At 44.8% G+C, this 13,369-nt stretch overlaps 1 long non-coding RNA gene across 1 annotated transcript; it reads left to right on the top strand.

Annotated features, from left to right (window-relative positions):
- The first annotated feature begins 55 nt into the window (after window positions 1–55).
- Window positions 56–6,839, top strand: LOC143974597 (uncharacterized). Its single transcript, XR_013272250.1, has 6 exons — window positions 56–186; window positions 2,371–2,499; window positions 3,460–3,511; window positions 4,640–4,815; window positions 5,772–5,807; window positions 6,736–6,839. It is a non-coding gene; the product is annotated as an uncharacterized LOC143974597 (long non-coding RNA).
- Window positions 6,840–13,369: the final 6,530 nt, after the last annotated feature.

Here is a 13,369-nt window from a genome sequence, read left to right as displayed (position 1 = left end):
TCATTGACTTGGCTTCAGGAAATGCCTATCACTGCAGCGCTTCCGCTTCCTCATTCGTATTTCCTGCTTCCTGTTAGGAATGGTGCGCACGGGACGTCAGCACGTAGCCGGAGCGTAGAACCTCGTGTGTGTGCGCGCGGAAGGAGTGTGCGGCCATTTGTGCTGGGGTAGTGGCAGAGTGCGGAGGTGAGTGCGGCTTGTGCTGTGTATTGTCTTCTTTTAGAGCTTATTACACTATTAGTGCCAGATATTCCAGGGCAACATTTCTACACTTGCCCTTCTGACTCCAAACCTTTATTTTACTGCTTGAGCAGAGGAAGAATAATGGGATATACTCAAAGAATGCTCGTAGACCTTTTAACAGGGTGGGCATTCCATTATTCTCTGTGGGCATCCCATCTCCCTGTTAAAGTCTATGGGCATTCCTTTCAGTATTATTATTATACAGGGTTTATATAGTGCCAACAGTTTGTGCAGCGCTTTACAACATGAGGGCAGACAGTACAGTTACAATACAAATCAATACAGGAGGGATCAGAGAGCCCTGCTTGTTAGAGCTTAGTATGTCCCAGAATAATCCTTGTAAAAGGAATCCTTTAGGCCACACGTATGCTAGGTTATTTTGATGAGAAATGTAGCCAAAAAAAACTCCACTAAAAGCTGCATTTTTTTTCTATGCATGTTTGGCTTTAATGCATTCTTTTGACCAGGATATTCATTTAAACTGGACCTTGGGCTCCGTTTGCATTTCGCCATCTTGGACGGAGTCACAGTGTCATGCACCGTTGGGTCCTGTTATAATTTAATGACACTCCAAATATGATTCTGGTGTGTGACTGGATTGAGCGGCAAACTGCGTCTGAAAATCACGTGAGGCTTGTCCTTGAAAAGGTGCAGGAGCTTCTTTTCTGGCGACTTATCGCACATTGGGCAGCCCATTCAAGTGACTGGACTGGCCCCATGCTACAAGCAAAATCGCGTGCAAGCCACTCCGACAAAGCCGCGAGAGGGAATGCGTGTTCGTGCAATGCGAAAGTGTATATGTGCCCTCAGTGTATTAACGTGCATGTTTTTTCAGCCCAAGCATTCCACTTTAGAATGCGCAAGTGATTGCTTCTTTGTCTTTTTTTTTTTTCCTTGAAAAACACTTATTTGCACATGGATACATAGATTAACATTAGGGATGAGCTCCGTGGTGTTTGCGCGCGCCACGTGCAGAGCCCGCCAGGAAGTAGGCTCTGCCCTAATCACAGGCAGTGAGACATTTCCCGATCTCTGCAGCCGTGCATCAGGGCAATGTCTCTGCCTATGATTAGGGCAGCGCCGACTTCCTGCACGTGGAGTGTGCGAACACACTGGAGCTCATCCTTAACGTGGAGGAGCATTTAAAGGCAAAAAAGAAAATCCAACGCCTGTAAAACAGGCATTTGGAGCTCAAGTGTGCACAAGGCTTTATTGCAGGGGTCTCAAAAGTGGCCCTCCCAGCTGTTGCAAAACTACAAGTCCCATGAGGCATTGCAAGGCTGACAATTGCAAGCATGACTCCCACAGGCAGAGGCATGATGGAACTTGTAGTTTTGCAACAGCTGGAGGGCTGGCTGTTTCGAGACCCCTGGTTTATTGGTTATAGAGAATTAGGAGGGATGCCTGTTTCTGCAACCTCTTCTATTTTAGTGCCCACCATGGTGGTCCTATTTCCAGAGTAAGACCCCATTCACACTGAGGCATTTTTCAGGTGATTTAGCGCTAGAAATAGCATCTGAAAACTGCTACCAATCAGTACACATTAGTGATGCCCATCAGTGCCCGTAAGTGTGGCTTATTAGTGCCTTCTCATAACTGCAGCCTCATCGGTGTAGGAGAAAAATTAATTGATTACAAAATTGACAGAAAATAAAACTATATATTTTTTTTGTATTTAACCCTTTAACATTCTGCTCCACCGTTTGGTAGAGCACATTTAAAGGGTTAACAGTGATTACCACCAAAACAGCTCTATTTGTGTGAAGAAAATGATACAAATTTCACATACAGTATAGCATGACCGAGCAATTGTCATTCAAAATGTGACAGTGCTGAACAATGGCCTGGGCAGGAGGGTGGTGTAAGTGCCCAGTATTGAGGTGGTTAAGATTCTCCATCCTGCAATTCAATTAATATTTAAAGTGGCTGGCTAAGTAATATGTCATAATTTTGCTTTCCTCTCTAATTCCACATCCAATGATTAAAACTCATCACTGCTGTTCACATTATGAGTGCTGTGATTATAATTGTTTTTTGATATGAGGATGTTGGAACTTTATTTAAAAACGAATGTTTTCTTTATAAACATAATGGCGTAACTTTTATTTTTTATTTTTATTTTTTCAGATGTCATCTAGTGTAATACAGTCTACTTGCATAATGCATTTATTATTTGGAAGAAAGTTGTTTGAACGACACAAGCCTCCATGATGGATCTGAATGTATTCTGCTTATTTGTAGAAGGGGGATAAGCAGGTAGGTCACAAAGACATAAGCAGGCTTTTCTCTCCTTGTTTGAAAAGTATCTAAACCTATGAACATAAATGTAAAGTATTGCACATTACCAGTCCTTAGAATGGGGCGCCTGCGTTTTTTTATTTTTTGCAGCCACCGCATACAAAAACTGGGAAGCTGCAAGGCATTACATTGAATGTCCTGTGATGAGAGCCTTTACTGCTGTTCACATTATGACTGAACTGTGATTAGCACCAAAGTGGCTGAGGACATGCTCTCCAGTACAAATTCTATTTTAGGACATGTTTAAATATTATATATTTCTGTTTAGATAGCGCATAATTCTTTACAATCTGGGTGCACAATGCATTAAACATTTGTAAGTAAAGAGAAATGTATAACGAAAATATGCACATACCTTCAGCATCTCTAATTCCCCTCTAGCATGTTCTGGACAGCAAAACTCAGACATATTTAGGTAAATTCGGAGCCTATAGAGTTTCTGCTTGTAGCTCTAAAATGCTCAATCCAAATCCCATTCATTTCAATTGCCCCTGTTCACATGAGCATTCTGTAGCCTGAAGCAAAACATCTGCCGATCAAACTACAAGCTGCTTTTTGGCAGATTGCAAGCATTTCTGGCCCCATAGACTTCCAATAGAAACTCCTGACTTGAGCGTTTTTACAAGCGTTTTGTCGCTTGTTTTCTGCTCGAACAGCAGCTCTCTGCCCCTAATTTCCTCGGTCTCCTCTCCCTAGAGCTTTCTATTAGCTAAACAAAAGTGCTTAAATCTGTAAAATGTCCTCTCCCTCTCCCCCCATCCATGGACATCCTCCCAGAACTGGGTGGCAGTGTTGTAACAGTCTTTCAGCTGTGGTATTGAAGTGTCTAATGACTCTGCAGTACACCAAAGAATATAATGTGCATTATTGGAATGCAGTGTTAAGCCAGCATTAACCTTTTTTTTTTATATATATCAGGTGCATATATGTAATCTGCATGCCAGAAGGGAAGATTCCAGTAGTTAAGCAGGTAAGGAAGCATTGTTGTTAATCATTTAATCCAGGTTTTGTTCTACCTGAGCAATGATGATCTTGCCTTCTGATGTACAGCAGATGTTGAAAATTAGAGGCTGTTTCTGAGTGGTTCAGGTGTCCCAAGATTAAATTGTTTTTATATGTGCATAGCTGAGATCTGATAAACGCTCCTTAAAATCTAAAAACTATAAAAGTGCCCTGCCTTTCCGCTTCAATTCCAGTTCCCCAAAGTATGGTAGGTCTAGGTCATTGATGGTGAACCTTGGCTCCCCAGATGTTTTGGAACTACAGTTCCCATGATGTTCATGAATTTTGCAGTGTAGTTGAGCATCATGGGAAATGTAGTTTGAAAACATCTGGAGTGCCAAGTTTCACAATCACTGGTCTTGGTTCTTTTAGCCAGGGGTTGCCAGAGTTTACTGAGTACCAGTGCAAGGACACTTGTACACCATTTTTTTTTTTTTTTTTTTAAAGTAACAGTATTTCCATGAATATTCCAGGACCGCTACTCAATAGATGATTGGTTCCCCCAATAGGATACAAGTCAAAATGGTGAAAGCAAAATTGAATTGATTACATTTTTTTTAAATTGCATTCAAGACGTGCTGTGCATGGTAACTGTCGCATTTGCTTGTGCTTTCAACCAAACATGAAATGGCTGGCGTCCCTTGCAGATGAGAGGCTAAGATGGCAGCTTCCTTGGCCTTCCTAAGGAAAGGAGAATTTTAGTTTCACTTAAAAAAAAAAAAAAAAAATTCTCATCCCTGGTGTAATATAAGAACTGTCACCCAAGGTACACAAGCGGAAGCCAAATTGAACACAAACTAGTAAAAACCAGAGGTAGGAATATGTTTTCCATCCTGAAAGATTCGTGGAAATTCCAAACTAACACTTTCTCATCCACTGAGACACAGGAAGTCTTAAACCTTTGCCAGTGTCCAATATTCCTGCAGGTAGCAGTATAAAGCAAACAAACATTTTGGCTAGCTCAGTATAATTCCTCCCATTAGCAAGATGCGTTTGTTTGGTGTCCCCTACATTTCTGAAAATGGCACTCTTTTTTTTTTTTTTTTTTTTTTTTTTTTTTGCTAACAACATTTTAATTATTTATTTTGTCAACCAGGACTGTCCTCTACATCGCTGTTGGAACTACGCCTCTTAGATTGCAGCTTTCCAGTGGATTTGTCCTCAGCCTGGCTTTTGACTGCTTTGGATGCTACGTTCCACATAAGTGCTTCCCAGAAATGGTGTCTGGAAATCATGTTAACAGCCTCAGCACTTGCTCACTCTAAAGATTTGGTAAGTAGGCTGGCTGAGCAAAGAACTACCTCCGTTACATAGATCTCTTGTCACATTTGCCACACATTTGTGTGATTTCTTTTTTTTTTTTTTCTTTTTTTTTACAAACGAATTTTGTGTTTGTGCATTGATTACTGTCTAAATGACACTGGCAGTGAATGGGGTTAAATGTGTCCTGGGAGTGATTTCCCCCCCCCCCCCCTTTTTACCAATCTGGTTTGCTTGGTTAAGTCACACAAGTCCAAAATAATTGGGACTAGTTAACTTCATGTATGAGGCAACTGAGTCTTTTAACCCCCCTATTTCTATCCTTGCGAGTCATACAGGAGTCGCTGCTCCAAGCCTCCACTGCTACAAAGCAGATTTGGCTGTTGGCCTAAGGACACCGTCCTAGCTCTGTAGGGATACGCTGACAAAGAAGCTGTGCAGCAGCCTTTGGGCTTAGTGTTGCTTGTATGGCTAAATAAACATTTACTGAGCCAAGTGACGTCATTGTGCAAGCTCTTTTGTCAGTGTATGTTCTATCCTAGGAGCAGTGCTTTTATTTATTTATTCTCCCCCCCCCCCCCCCCCCCCCCAAAACCAGTTTGTGTAAGTCTTGTTGACGGCTCTCCCAAAGACAGCAGGCTGTATACAAATAGATGTTTGGAAGAAAAGGCACAGAGGCAGCATTATTCAGTCGTCCATATTTCCCACCGGCCTGTTTTTTTGAATAAGGTTTATAGTATGGCAGGTGTTGGAAAGAAATTCAGGTACTTGTACTAGGTGCTTAGAAAATAAATTTCCACTAAGATCTTATTTGTGTCCAATGATTAAACACTTATTGCTGTTCACATCATGATAGCCTGTGATTACCAATAACTTGGATGAGGACACAAATTATATACACATTGGCTTTGCAGGTTTCCCAACTTTTCCTTTACACTTTATTTTTTTTATTTTTATTTTTTTTCCAGTAGGATCAGTTGAAATGGACATTTCTAGATAACCAGGTAATGTTTGTTAAATCAATATTCTCTAGTAAATGAAGCATGTATGCTAAATTAAAAGGAACATTTTCTACATTTATTTCTATAATTAAACAATCTCTTGACTTTTTTTCCTGATGTAATTTGGTGTTCTTCAAAGCCGAACAAATGTGAGCCACACTGTGTCAAGTTTATTATATTTCTGTCTACCAATGCATTGATGTGGATGCATTCGTTTCCTTTTTTTTTTTTTTTTTTTCCATTAAATACCTGTTGATCTAGCTAGTAATTTTATTTTTAGTATCTCCCCCTCTCCTTAATAGACCAAGCTGTCTAGCAAAAGTGACAGGTTAAGAATAAAATACTGACGGGTGCTTACTAGGGTTAGCTTTTTCAGTTATGTAAATCCTTTATCCCAAAGAAAAACCTGCTTAAGGCCCCTTTCACACTTGTGTGACTTTTCCTGCGACTTTGGATATCAGTCGCATGACAAGTCCATACCCATAACGTTCATATCTGCGACTTCAAGTTGCACTGACTTCAAAGTAGTCCCTGTACTACTTTGGTTTGACTTTGATGCGATTTGAGGTCCAGATACCTCAAGTTTACGCAGGCATTCTGTGAAATTGCAGTAAAATTCTGAGGATAAAGTCACGGCAGTGTGAAAGGGGCCTAAAAAGTGTTAGCTGGACTTCAGCTTTAAAGAGGTTAAGGCATTAGGTTTATCTTAATGCATTCTATGCATTAAAATGAAAAGCCTGTCTTAAGCAGCCCTCCTAATAACTTGAGCCCTATCTCGCGGGGGGGGGGGACACTAATGCAGTCATATCATTTAAGGATGGGTTAAACTGCAATATTACACTTTTTTTATTTTTTTTGGGTTTAGTAATGCTTTAACTGTAATGAAGTTTTAGGACTTGTACTAAGTAATTGTACTTTTTATCTTTTGCAGATGGATATGCTGTTTCTTTTTATTCAGCCAATAAAAAAGTATAGATTGACAAGCATGTTGCGCACACTCAATATATTTTAATAAAATTATATATAAGCTGTTAACTTTTCGTGGTTTTTTTATTTTAAATGGTCCTTTTGTGAAACACTAATGCATCACTATACCGCATGTTCTCTTGCATGATTGAAGTCTTATTTGTCCAAACTGAGACAATGATCTTGCAGGGCTGGCGTTTAAAATATCAATAAGGCAGCATTGCATAAGAACTTTTCCACCCTTTGACTTTGTACCTACAGTGCCTTGAAAATTTCCACATTTTGTCATGTTACAACCAAAAATGTAACTATTTTATGTGATAGACTAATACTAAGCGGCATTTATCAGCCTATAACACACAACCCAAGTTTAGGAGGGACGTTTAAGGGGAAAAAAAAAACTTACATTTAAATGCCCATCAATGCAGCCTTGCCCATCATTGCAGCCTTGTCAGTGTCATTTTCAGCTTTGCCATTTAAAACTGGCGCTGCCAAGATGCAGAGCCAGATGCCCTGTGTTTTTCGGCTGCTGAGAATGGCCAAAAGCTGCCCAGAGGCTCACAATCGGCTGGGGATCGGCATATAGCGCACACCCACAATTTTCCCCTGATTTTAAGGGGAAAAAAGTTTGTTATACACCGATAAATACGGTAATTGTCAAGGGAAGGAAAATGCTAAATGGTTCAAAAATTTTTTTTACAAGAATTTGTGTTCAGCTCCCTTTACTGATACCCATCTAAAATCTAGTGGAACCAATTGTCTTCAGAAGTCACCTAATTAGTTCAGAGTCTATCTGTGTGTAATTTAATTTCAGTATAATTACAGCTGTTATGTGAAGCCCTCAGGTTTGTCAGAGAACCTTAACCACTTAAGGACCAGGCCTCTTTTTCAGATTTGGTGTTTACATGTTTAAAACAGTTTATTTTTTTGCTAGAAAACTACTTGGAACCCCTAAACATTTTATATATATTTTTTTTCTAACACCCTAGAGAATAAAATGGCGGTCAATGAAATACTTTTTCACACCGTATTTGCGCAGCGGTCTTACAAGCACACTTTTTTTGGAAAAAATGCACTTTTTTGAATAAAAAAATAAGACAGCAGTAAAAATTAGCCCAACTTTTTTTTATATTGTGAAAGATTATGGTACGCCGAGTAAATTGATACCCAACATGTCACGCTTCAAAATTGCGCCCGCTAGTGGAATGGCGTCAAACTTTTAGCCTCAGAAATCTCCATAATCGACATTTTAAAAATTCTACAGGTTGCATTTTTTGCATAACAGAGGAGGTCTATGGCTAGAATTATTGCTCTCGCTCTACCGATCGCGGCGATACCTCACATGTGTGGTTTGACCACCGTTTTCATATGCGGGCGCTACTCGTGTATGTGCAAGCTCGTCGTGACGGGGTGTTTTTAAAAACCTTTTTTTTTTTCTTATTTTAATTGATTTTATTTATTTTTACACTGTTTAAAAAAAAAAAAATGGATCACTTTTATTCCTATTACAAGGAATGTGAACATCCCTTGTAATAGAAAAAAGCATGACAGGACCTCTTAAATATGAGATTTGGGGTCAAAAAGTCCTCAGATCTCATATTTGGACTAAAAGGCAACAAAAAAGACATTTAAAAAAAAAAAATATACCTTTTAAGAGGTATGGGCGGAAGTGACGTTTTGATGTCGCTTCTGCCCTCTTATGGTATAGAGAAGAGTGGGGGCCATCTTAGCCTCACTCGTCTCCATACCCAGCTAGCGAAAGGACCCGATTGCCTCCGCCGCTACCGACGGCTCCGGTAAGCGGCGGGGGGTGGCACCTCTCCTGCCGCCGATGGCGGTGATCTCGTGGCAAATCTGCCGCGGAGACCACCATTATCGTACGGCTGACCGGCGCCTGAAGAGATAGATATCTCAGTTGTGGCAGCAGCTGCTGCCGTTACCGAGATATCCCTCTTCAAAAATAGGACGTACATCGTCGTGCGCTGGTCGGTAAGTGGTTAATGAACAAACGGCATCAGACAGGTCAGGGATAAAGTTTTTTTTTATTTATTTTTTTTGTGGTTAAGAGAAGTATGGTATTGGGTTTTTATCCCGTATCATACTCAACTAGCTGGATGCAGCATTGGTCCGATGCTTTATCTCTTCCCGGTGCCTCTACACTGAGAACCGAGCGGTCAAACACCACCGATCGCTCGGTTCTGACAGCTCAGAAAGCTGGTTAGGGTCAGTCACCGCTCTGCCCTGAAGCAGCCAGATCCAGCTCACTGAGAGGCTGAGCCTGGTGTCAGTCCAGGGACCTGGCAGATCCCGACTGACCCTTACCAGCTTTCTGGCAAGAATAAAGTCATAAGAAGCCCTGTTTGCGAGTAGCCATGTGTGGGACACAGCAAACGTGGAAGGTTGCTCTGGTCAGCTGTGACCAAAATTGTACTTTCTGTTATATTCACCGACCGACACAGCTCCTCTCTGTAACAAAATGGGTTGTCAGCCCTATCACTGGAGATTACTAGGCAAGTTGTAATACAAAACTTCAGACCTTTTAGTTCCGCCCAGGAGGTGGTCCCTAGGCTACAACCCCACAGCCTGCTCTAACAGAACTCTGTTTTTTCTTGCCTAGTGAGGAGATAAGACCTAGGAACCCTGCGGACCCATAGGTCCTTGTTTTGTTTTTTTTGGCGCAGAAGCTTGGATTTTTACGCAAGATGAATGATCCTGTGATCTTCTATCAACAGCCCGCTGGGTGACAGGCTGGTTCACTTATGCTTTGTAGTCTCCCCAGTCCGGCCATCGAGCATGTGCCGGTTGCAGCTAAGGCTCGGCAGGCCACAACATACCTCGGCTCCAGAGGTGGTCGGTGAGCTTTATGCTCCGGGGCGTACATATGACCGGGCTACCGGTGTCTGTGTCACAGTATGCCGAGGCCAGTAGTCTTCCCTGTACTGATCGGGAGCCGACTACCATGGAATGTCTCCCAGCTTCAGGACTGGTAAGTACAGCTCTCCCTGCCTGACAGGGTGGAGCAGCTGGGCATTCCCTGGGAGGTCGATTAGGGGGGGGGCCCCCTCTCTTCTCCCCCCTGTCCCTAACTCCCCCCCCCCCCCCCCCTCATGGCGGGGGGGGCTGTACATGTGCTCAGCAGTGGTGTGTGTACGCCTGCCTGTGCCCTGACCTGGGGGGTTTTAGCTGTGCTGGGTGCCTGGGTCTTGCAGCTTAGTCCCGCTGGATGCCTGTGTAGTCATGTCCCTGTGTTGGTGCAGCGCTGTGCCTTCCACATGTTCTCTCTAGTCCCTCATAGCGCTGTTCAGCGGCCATTTTAATTATGGGCAAGGGTCAGACTGGCTTCTTGCAGCCATTTTCCTGGTGATTCCCTATGGAGAACACCGGCGGGCATTTTTTTGTGCTCTAGCAGCTGCCCGTGCCCTCTGCTTCCTGTTTGGTCATCACAGGGCGCTGGGAAGGTTATCCTGTGTTCTGAACACGTGTGTTTGCCCACAGATCGTTCACCGATTGTGTGACCGGCCGGTCACCAACACAGTTTTTTGCTATCTCTGCATCTGGGAGCGCTGGGGATCATCAGGCATTGCGGTAATACAGTGCAGAACGGCCCAGGGTGGTGAGTCCAGTGGGTTAGAGCCCCCCAGCCAGCGGCAGCAGGAGGGTAGGACTGTCACTGCCCTAAGTCCCCTTCGGGTGGCAGACAGGGTAGGGTCAGCATGGCTTCAGAAACTGGTGTTTCTTCCCCCAAAATCCAGGCAATTGCAACCGGGTCACCTGCGGACTGTGTGGTCCCTATGGACACCCTTACGGTGGTCCTCAATTTGTTTGTTTCCTAGAGGCGGTACATGGGAAGAAAGGTGCTAAAAAGCGGCCCTTGTCCGCGCCCCCCCAAGGGAGAGCACTGACGTAGAGTCGGGTCCTGCTGAGGCCGGTGACCCCCTGTTCTGTCTTGTCAGATGACGTTGACCAGGACCGTTTGGACAGTAAGGATGAGTCCCCGTCCGGGTCCGTGCGTGATAAAGTGCTAGTTGGAGCACTTATTACAGCTGTGCGTGATACCCTGAAGATTCAGGAGCCAGCAGATCCATCTGCTGATGTACCGGCTCCCTTTGGGCCCCGCAAGCCAGCACGTTCACCTAAATTTCAGGTTGTGGTCCCCTCCCCCAGTATCCAGGTTAAAAAAAGTAACCACGATCGTGGTTGAGGGGACTCCTGCATTCAAGGATCCCAGTATTGGCATTGCTGAGACAACGTGGGATCGTGGTCATGGGCTACCTGGACGATCGCCTCCTGAGAGCATCTTCCGCCTCAGAATTAGAGGAGGATGTGGCGATCACCATGCAGACCCTGCAAGAATTTGGGTGGCTGTTGAACCTAAAGAAGTCAGTGATTGTGCCGACCCAGCGTCTGGAGTACCTAGGTTTACTGTTGGACTCCAGGGAAGCGAGAGTTTTTCCTCCCCTCAGACAAATTGCAGACTCTCAGGTCCGCAGTGAAACTGCTGATGAACCGCAAGTGGTCGTCGCTCCGGTTTTGCATGCGAGTACTGGGACTCATGGTAGGCTCCTTCGTGGCAGTACCCTTAGCCCAGTTCCACACCAGAGTGCTGCAGAAGGAGATCTTGTTGAAATGGGACAAATCTCAGTTGTCCCTGGATTGACAGATCCAGGTCAGCCACCCAAAAGTAACTCCCTGATCGATCTGGTGGTTGAGGTCCCCGGTGATTCAGTCCAGAAAATCGTTCCTTCCTCTGAATTGGAAGGTGATCACTACGGACACCAGTCTATCCGGCTGGGGTGGAGTGATGGGGATTCAGTCGGCTCAGGGCCTCTGGTCGATGGAAGAATCCGAGTTGCCGATCAATTTGCTCGAATTAAGAGCGATCAGGCTGTGCCTCCACACTTGGTCGATGAGTCTTCAAGGGCGTCCGATCAGGGTACAGTCGGACAACGCCAATGCTGTGGCGTACATAAATCACCAAGGGGGAACAAGGAGCTCAGCTGCTGCTCGGGAGGTCGCTCACATATTTCGGTGGGCAGAACAACACGTACCAGCCTTGTCGGCCATTTACATCCCGGGGGTGGAAAATTGGCAGGCGGACTATCTGAGCCGACAGATGCTGGACCCAGGAGAATGGGCATTGCATCCGGAGATATTCAGGCTGCTGTGCCTGAAGTGGGGCACACCAGATGTGGATCTATTGGCCTCCTGTCTCAATCAGAAGTTCCAGGACAAGAGATCCGTGGGCAGACGCGTCAGACACGCTGGTGGCTCCGTGGGATCAGTACCAGCTGATCTACGCCTTTCCTCCACTGAAACTGTTGCCACGTCTGCTTTGCAGAGTGGAAGCCGGGGGGATTCCAGTAATCCTGGCTGCCCCAGATTGGCCTCAGTGACCCTGGTACGCAGACCTGATGCGTCTGGTGGCAGACACTCCCTGGCGACTGCCGTTGCGAGAGGACCTCCTAGCTCAAGGTCCAATCTTTCATCCTGCTTTACCATCGCTGGCTTTAACGGCATGGCTATTGAGAGACAGGTGTTGAGGAACCAGGGTCTGTCGGACTCAGTGATTCCAACTATGTTGAGGGCATGGAAATCTTCTTCTCTGACGATATACCATTGTACCTGGAAGGCCTACATCTCCATGTGTGAGGAGAAAGGGTGGCATCCGCGTTCCTTTTCCATAGCAAGGATCCTGCTGTTTCTCCAGAAAGGAGTAGACCAGAGATTGGCATTGAGCACCATCAAGGGGCAAATCTCAGCTTTGGCTGTCTTTTTTTCAATGACCCCTGGCATCGCACTCCTTAATGAGTACCTTCGTTCAGGGGGTACAATATGTTGTCCCTTCGGTGCGCCCACCGTTACCCCCATGGGATTTGAACTTGGTGTTGTCGGCGCTTCAAAAACCGCTGTTTGAAAACATCATGGAGATTCCCCTGTTGACTCTTTCCCAGAAAGTGGTCTTTCTAGTGGCCATCACATCGGCCAGGAGGGTTTCGGAAATGGCAGTCTTGTCTTGCAAGTCGCCTTATCTGGTCATCCATAGGGATAAGGTGGTGTTGCGTCCACAACCGTCCTTTCTACCGAAGGTGGTCTTGGCTTTTCATATCAAAGAGGTGGCCCTTCAGGCTCTCGATGTGGTTAGGGCCCTGAAGGCGTATTTGTCTGCCACTATTCCCTTTCGGAAGTCAGACTCACTGTTTGTTTCGGTGGCTGGTCCAAAGAAGGGTATGGCGGTCTCATCGGCCACCATTTCAAAGTGGATCAGATTGTAGTACAAGCCTACGCCTTGAAGGGGCAGGTGCCCCCCTTTCCGGTCACAGCCCACTCTACAAGGGCAATCAGAACGTCTTGGGCCTTCCGACACCAAGCGTCGGTCACTCAGGTGTGTAAGGCGGCGACCTTGGTCGTCTGTCCATACGTTTACCAAGTTCTACAAGGTAGACATCAGTGCATCGGCTGATGCCTGTTTTGGCCACAAAGTTTTGCAGGCGGCTGTGTAGTTGCAATTCTACACGCAATCAATATTTTTTCCTGGTTTTTCAATAAAAACGCAGTACTGTTATGTTAATGCACTGTTGCATTACTTCCGCAAATGGTTG

Source organism: Lithobates pipiens, unplaced genomic scaffold (assembly GCF_037356315.1).
Source record: "Lithobates pipiens isolate NorthernLeopardFrog02 unplaced genomic scaffold, aLitPip1_a1.2 Scaffold_13, whole genome shotgun sequence".
NCBI classification, from domain to species: Eukaryota; Metazoa; Chordata; class Amphibia; order Anura; family Ranidae; genus Lithobates; species Lithobates pipiens.
Note: the sequence above shows the minus strand (reverse complement) of the source record. Positions and strands in the feature narration are given on the sequence as shown.